The sequence below is a fragment of the Centruroides vittatus genome, unplaced genomic scaffold (assembly GCF_030686945.1).
Source record: "Centruroides vittatus isolate TY-2023 unplaced genomic scaffold, ASM3068694v2 contig_329, whole genome shotgun sequence".
NCBI lineage: Eukaryota > Metazoa > Arthropoda > Arachnida > Scorpiones > Buthidae > Centruroides > Centruroides vittatus.
Window position 1 is genome coordinate 4125175 of NW_027122113.1, and position 6080 is coordinate 4131254.

Here is a 6080-nt window from a genome sequence, read left to right on the forward strand (position 1 = left end):
TGTGGGTCATGTGGTAAATGTTCCTTTTTCTGTCTGTTTCTTTGATTTTTTTGCCAATTTTTGTGATATCACAAATTTATTTAGTTCATTACATATTTCCATTATACTTTTTATGATTTCTGATAATTGTTTTTTTTTTTTCATCGTAAATGCAATGTATAGAAGCCACTTCTGTTATTTTATTTTATAATAAACAAAAAGTATTGTTCTACTTCAAACTACTGTTTATCATGATTATAAAGATGAGGATTATTAGTGAAATCAGCTGGAGGTTAGGCAGAGCGATTTAGCTACGATTGTAAAAATATCAAAACTGTTTTTTTTTTCCTTATAAATGAAATGCTTATTTTTCTGTTACCAGTCGTTTAAATTACAGTGTAATTGTTGTATTTTACTTAGGAAAATGTTTCTAAGACTAAACAATGTTTTTTGTCAGATTATATAATTAAAAAAAATTACAATCTAATCAAATTTATTTGCCCTAATTAACGTAAATTTTTTTTATTATTTTGTTAGTTTTTGTACTAATTTATGCCCATATATTTGTTATCGCTTTCTGTAATTTTTCACATTCTTATTCAACTTTGTTAAAGAAACGCAACGACCAATTTGTTTTAGGAAAAGTTTTCGCCAATAATCAATGTTTTCACGGTTTCGGTTAAGGTTATCGGCGAATCTGTGGAGATGCCCGTTGGCTCGATTTTTCACGTTACAGTGTAAACACGTGAATGCACGGAACTGGCTAGTATCGTCTAAAAAACGAAAGCGTCGGCGCGCGGCAATTGTAAACAGTAAGTAGCGCGAAGACCTGCGAGTCCGATGCTTAGCCACTACTCTTGAAAGCAGACACCAGAAAGTAGTAGACGTTGACTTTTCGAACAAGTCCGGATCCGTACGTTGTCGACAATATTCTCGTTCCAAAGACATTTTTATTTATCTTTCCTCTTTCCCATTTGTCACATTTCACTGCCATCGTGACAATGGTGTCGAACGTTTTCTCGTACGCGAACACAATTGGAAAATTTCCAAGTTTTACACATATACCGCGTCGCTCAGCTGAAAACACGAAGATAATCGATTGCAACTGTGAGAAAGAATGCAAACGAGCTGTAAAGGCATTTTGAACGTCGGGGGCGTAGCTCAGACGGTAGAGCGCTCGCTTTGCATGCGAGAGGTACCGAGATCGATACTCGGCGTCTCCATCACACTAATTTTTTTTCTTGTTTGTCTTCCTCATACCTGGAAACGTGGTACTTACGTACATTGCTGCTACCTACTTTATATTACATCCGGTTTGAATTCCATCGTATCGTTTGGATAAACAATGTGATCGAATTCTCGAAATATTTTTCAGATTTTTGCTAAAGTTATCTCTGAAATTTAAACAAAATTCACTCTGTCATATATCTGGCTCGAAAAAATTCCCATTTCAACTTTTCGGTTGGGTAAAAGGCATGTCGAAATTCATATTGTTTCGGTTGCAAGTACGCCGTCTATATAAAGTCGGTAGCAGCAATGTACGTGAGTACGTGTCCAGGTGTGAGGAAGACGAAAAAGAAAAAAAATTAGTGTGATGGAGACGCCGAGTATCGATCTCGGTACCTCTCGCATGCAAAGCGAGCGCTCTACCGTCTGAGCTACGCCCCCGGTTACTAACTGGATGAAATATCATCTGTAAATAGTTCAATCTTTTAGATGTTTGTAACGCAGATGTAAACGAAGAAAATCACTGGTACTAAAAGTAGACCACGCGCTCTTTACAATCGGCTACGAGAAACGCTTTCGCTGACAGTTGTAGCATTCTTGTGAACACTTTTACTACAGCTTACAGCGACTCGTCGGATGTTTATAAAATTCGCAGGAGTCAATTTGCAAATAATAAGTACCGTATACAACTATCGCACTCTGACTGTAATGAAATGAAGCATGCACTGATGCACAGATACCGGTCGCGGTACTAGTTGTTAGCGTCGTTTAGAAGTGTGGAACGGAAAGACGAATTACTTTTTGTGGTGCCAAAAAATTTATTCCTTGCAGACGTTCGTAAAAATAAGAGCTGCAAATGGAGACGCCGAGCATCGATTGAGCTATGCCACCCGAAATTTCTTCCACATTTGATTTCACTGAGGAACAAGAGTGAAAACTAACATCCGAAATGGCTCGACAAACAAACAATAGGCGAAAAAGTTTTTGAGAAAAATCTGCCTTTGTAAGATTTGCAATAATACAGTCACAAGTGTAACGTACGATTGTTGCTGCTTTTGAAGGGCACCAACTTAGTAGGGATGCTACCTAGCAGAGGCTTAGCTACATGGAGCAGTTGGAACAAACTGGCACACTAGTGTTTCTCATTTCCCGGTCTTTTGCTTGTCCCGGGATTTCGGGATAAAAGTGAACTGTTTCCCAGGAAATCCCGGGATATAATTAATTATTTTTAAGATATACAAAATATCTTGAAATCAAATTATATAATTATTTTTTATTTTTTAAAGTAATTTAATACGTTCTGCAACCTCCAAAATCATATTAATAATGTTGTGTAAGATATATATTAAAAATTACCTTTGAATTACGTAGAAATTTTCACAAATAAAAAAAATTTATTAAAGTTTGCTGAACAACGACAACAACAACAACAGCAAAATGCTTTGAATTGAGTTGAAAATTAAAAAAAAAAAAAAAATGAACATAGATAAAACTTCTAAATTGAAAAGTAATTTTCGTTTTTAAATAAAACATAATACAAAATATTATTGTAAATTTTTATAATAAGATTTAAAAAGCAAAGATGGTCAATACTCCGATCATATGCCCGGCGTTGCTCGGACAAAAAGTAACGATAACGAAAATTAAAATTATTACATTATAGTTAATCTTACCCGTTTTCACAGAATGCAAGAATTAGGTCCACCTCTTTCCAGACTAATTACAGGTACAGTACTCCTCACTTTACGACCGAGTTCCGTTCCGACGACTACGTCGTTAAGCGAATTGGTCGACAAGAGAGGAGCTTGCGCCGGGAATATAGGATCGTTGTAAAATTATACAAATTATGCAACAAACTTTAAATTTATTCATAAAAAGGCTATTATAGTACGCTATTAGCCTATTATATTGGGTCTTTCAACAAGAGGTGTCATTTAAATCAACAGAAAAATGCAATATTTTTGTAAAAAGTGGTGATATTTTTATTTTAATCCAAAGTACAAAATCTGAGGTTAGTAATGGAACACATATCTGCCAAATGTCCTCCTCAGTTCTTCTTACGAATGGTCATTCTTTTGATGAAATTTTTCATCGCGTTTTCGCATAATAGTGGCTGTATTTCGTCAATAGCAGCTGTAATATTGTCTTTGAGTGCTTGAATCATTGCTGGAGCATTGGTGTAGACTTTATCTTTAACGTAGCCCCAAAGAAAAAAAGTCTAATTATGTTAAATTGCTTGATCTTGGCAGCCAATTGAAGTCTCCATTTCGAGAAATCACATGTCCAGGAAATTTTTCATGCAATAGAGCCATTGTTTCACAAGCTGTGTGGCAGGTGGCGCTGGCCTGTTGAAAATAAATGTCGCCTGCATCTATAGCATCAATTTTAGGCCAAAAAAGTCAATAAACATGATTTCAACTCAGTCAGTCAGTCAACTCAGTTTTCAGTTACACTCTCAGCTACAGTGGCGATATTTCCAGGTGATTTGGCCGGACTAGCACGAGTTGGAGTCTTCACATCACTAACTTGTCTGAGACGTTCAAATTTATTGATTAAATTCACCATAACTGTGCAAGAAGGCACTTGATGAGGACCAAAAGTAGTATGAACTTTATGACCCATCTCCGCAATATTTTCACTGTTTCACTGTTTTTGTAGTGAATTTTCACTACGTCAATGCATTGTGCGACTGTGTATCAATCCATATTTGAAAACCTCCTAGTTTTTACTTGTCAAATGTCACCGCTATGACAGATGTACGTTGACAGTTGAAAAATGGCGCGAAATTTAAAATGACATCTCTTGTTGAAAGACCCGGTAGTACTATAAGTCTATTATAGTACGCTTAGTGCGCATGTCACCATCCTCCACTGACCGACACTCAAGCTGAGAAAGGGGATTCCCCGAATTGCAGGTCGAAACTCGATTGGTCGTAAGTGAGAGTGGTCGTTAAGCAGATAGGTCGTAAAGTGAGGAGTACCTGTAGAGAATTTTTAGATGGGTCTAAAAATATGTTCGATTTCCCGTAAAAATGCAAAAAACCGCATCTGCGCCTAAATCTTGCACGCCGCTTTCTCTTAACACTTCCATTGTTAAGGAATACACTTCTTTCATCTCCACGTGGTACCCTACTAAAACGCAGTTAAAAACAAAAAAATGCATCTAAAATAGTACTGTAGAAGCTGAGTTCTTTAGGATAAGCCCTCTCCCCGTGGGGGGATTTCGAAAAATCCCTTTTTAGTGTACGTTCTCGTGACTTACCCTAAATTTCAACTTTCAACTCCTAACCGTTTGGGCTCTGCGCTTATTATCATCAACCCATCTCGATTATATATATGTTACCGGCCAAACCCGATTTCAGGCCAAACTAGTATGTCCTAGGCCGAACTGATTTAGAATTATTATTCAAGTATATTAATGGTTAAAATAAAATTAAAAGGCAATCAATTAGATGAACAATATTTATTCAAACATAGTCTGCTTAATTATAAAAAAACGGGGTTAATGTTACCCTAGATATCGAAGGTGGCGGCTCGTCTCCGATTCCAGCAATCAGAAGACAGGGAACAGTGGGGACGCACGTTCTAACCTAACCTAACCTATTCTAATAAATTACCATAATTATTAGCAACAAAATTATTAGAATAGGTTAAGTTAGGTTAGAACGTGCGTCCCCACTGTTCCCTGTCTTCTGATCGCTGGAATCGGAGACGAGCCGCCATCTTCGATACCTTGGGTAACATTAACCAAACACGGTATTGATTAGAAGTGACACAACACTTGTACAAAACTATAAAATAAAAATAAGCTAATTAGTACTTATCAGTTTGCATTTTTTAAAATTAAGCCATGCACTTTTAAAGGTAATTAACTTTCGAAAATATTTTCAAAAATTCAAACGAAATAATAGAAATAACTTTTAGAGTCAAACTAAAATTAAAAATGAACTTATTTGTGCTTCTTAGCGTAACATATAAAATATTTTATCTTTTATTTATTTTTACGGGGTGTACTGTGGCATTTCGAATTATACAAAATTATTTATTTATTTATTTTTTTTTTTTTTTACACTGGCACCTATTTATAGTACATAAATCAGTTCGGCCTAGGACAAACTAGTTTGGTCTGAAATCGGGTTTGGCCGGTAACATATATACATTTATTAAACTGGATATCTTATGGTTGAAATGCCGCGAATCTTAAATAAATTATTAAGTAAGGTTTTAAATCGAAATAATTAGATACATGTTTTTAAATTAAATGTTCAAAATAAATTTCGCCAGATCTCTTCCGAGGAAAGGGCGCACCGATTCTACTGGCTCCGGCTACGCCACTGTTACGTAGCGATGGATGGGCAAAGTGCGAGCGTGTTTTATCACCACATTTGGCAATATTTCATCCAGATGGCTATTTGGTAACAGTTTTTCTATACTACTCGTGTTATAAATTTATTCAAGGTGTGTCGAATTTTTTTTCCTAAAAACAGGACTGGAGTCAGCCTAGACAAACTAAATAATTACAATAGAGTCCGGATCTGAAAGGCGTCCATTTGCAAAGTTTTATTTCTTTTTATCTGAAACATAAATGATTTGCGAACAAACCGAATACTCTGTAAACAACGAGCTTTCAGGCTTTTATTTATGGGCAACTTTTTAAAGGCAACTGAAACAAAAGAGGGCACTCTTTTGTTTCAGTTGCCTTGCCTGAAATTGCTTGAATCAGTTTTGTTTCTCTTTTGTTTCAGTTGCATCTTACCTGAAATTGCTTGAATCAGGTTATTGAAACGTTGACAATTTTTAGATAAATCGATTAACTCTTACTAAGTACGAAAGGATCTGCAGGATTTTAATACCTCCTAAGGCGTAGCTACAGAG

At 35.9% G+C, this 6080-nt stretch overlaps 2 non-coding genes across 2 annotated transcripts; one reads left to right on the forward strand and one right to left on the reverse strand.

Moving 5' to 3' along the window:
- The first annotated feature begins 1129 nt into the window (after positions 1-1129).
- On the forward strand, positions 1130-1202 carry TRNAA-UGC (transfer RNA alanine (anticodon UGC)). The gene has a single exon. It is a non-coding gene; the product is annotated as a tRNA-Ala (tRNA).
- Positions 1203-1574: 372 nt separating this feature from the next.
- On the reverse strand, positions 1575-1647 carry TRNAA-UGC (transfer RNA alanine (anticodon UGC)). Its single transcript has one exon. It is a non-coding gene; the product is annotated as a tRNA-Ala (tRNA).
- Between the last annotated feature and the right edge of the window lie 4433 nt (positions 1648-6080).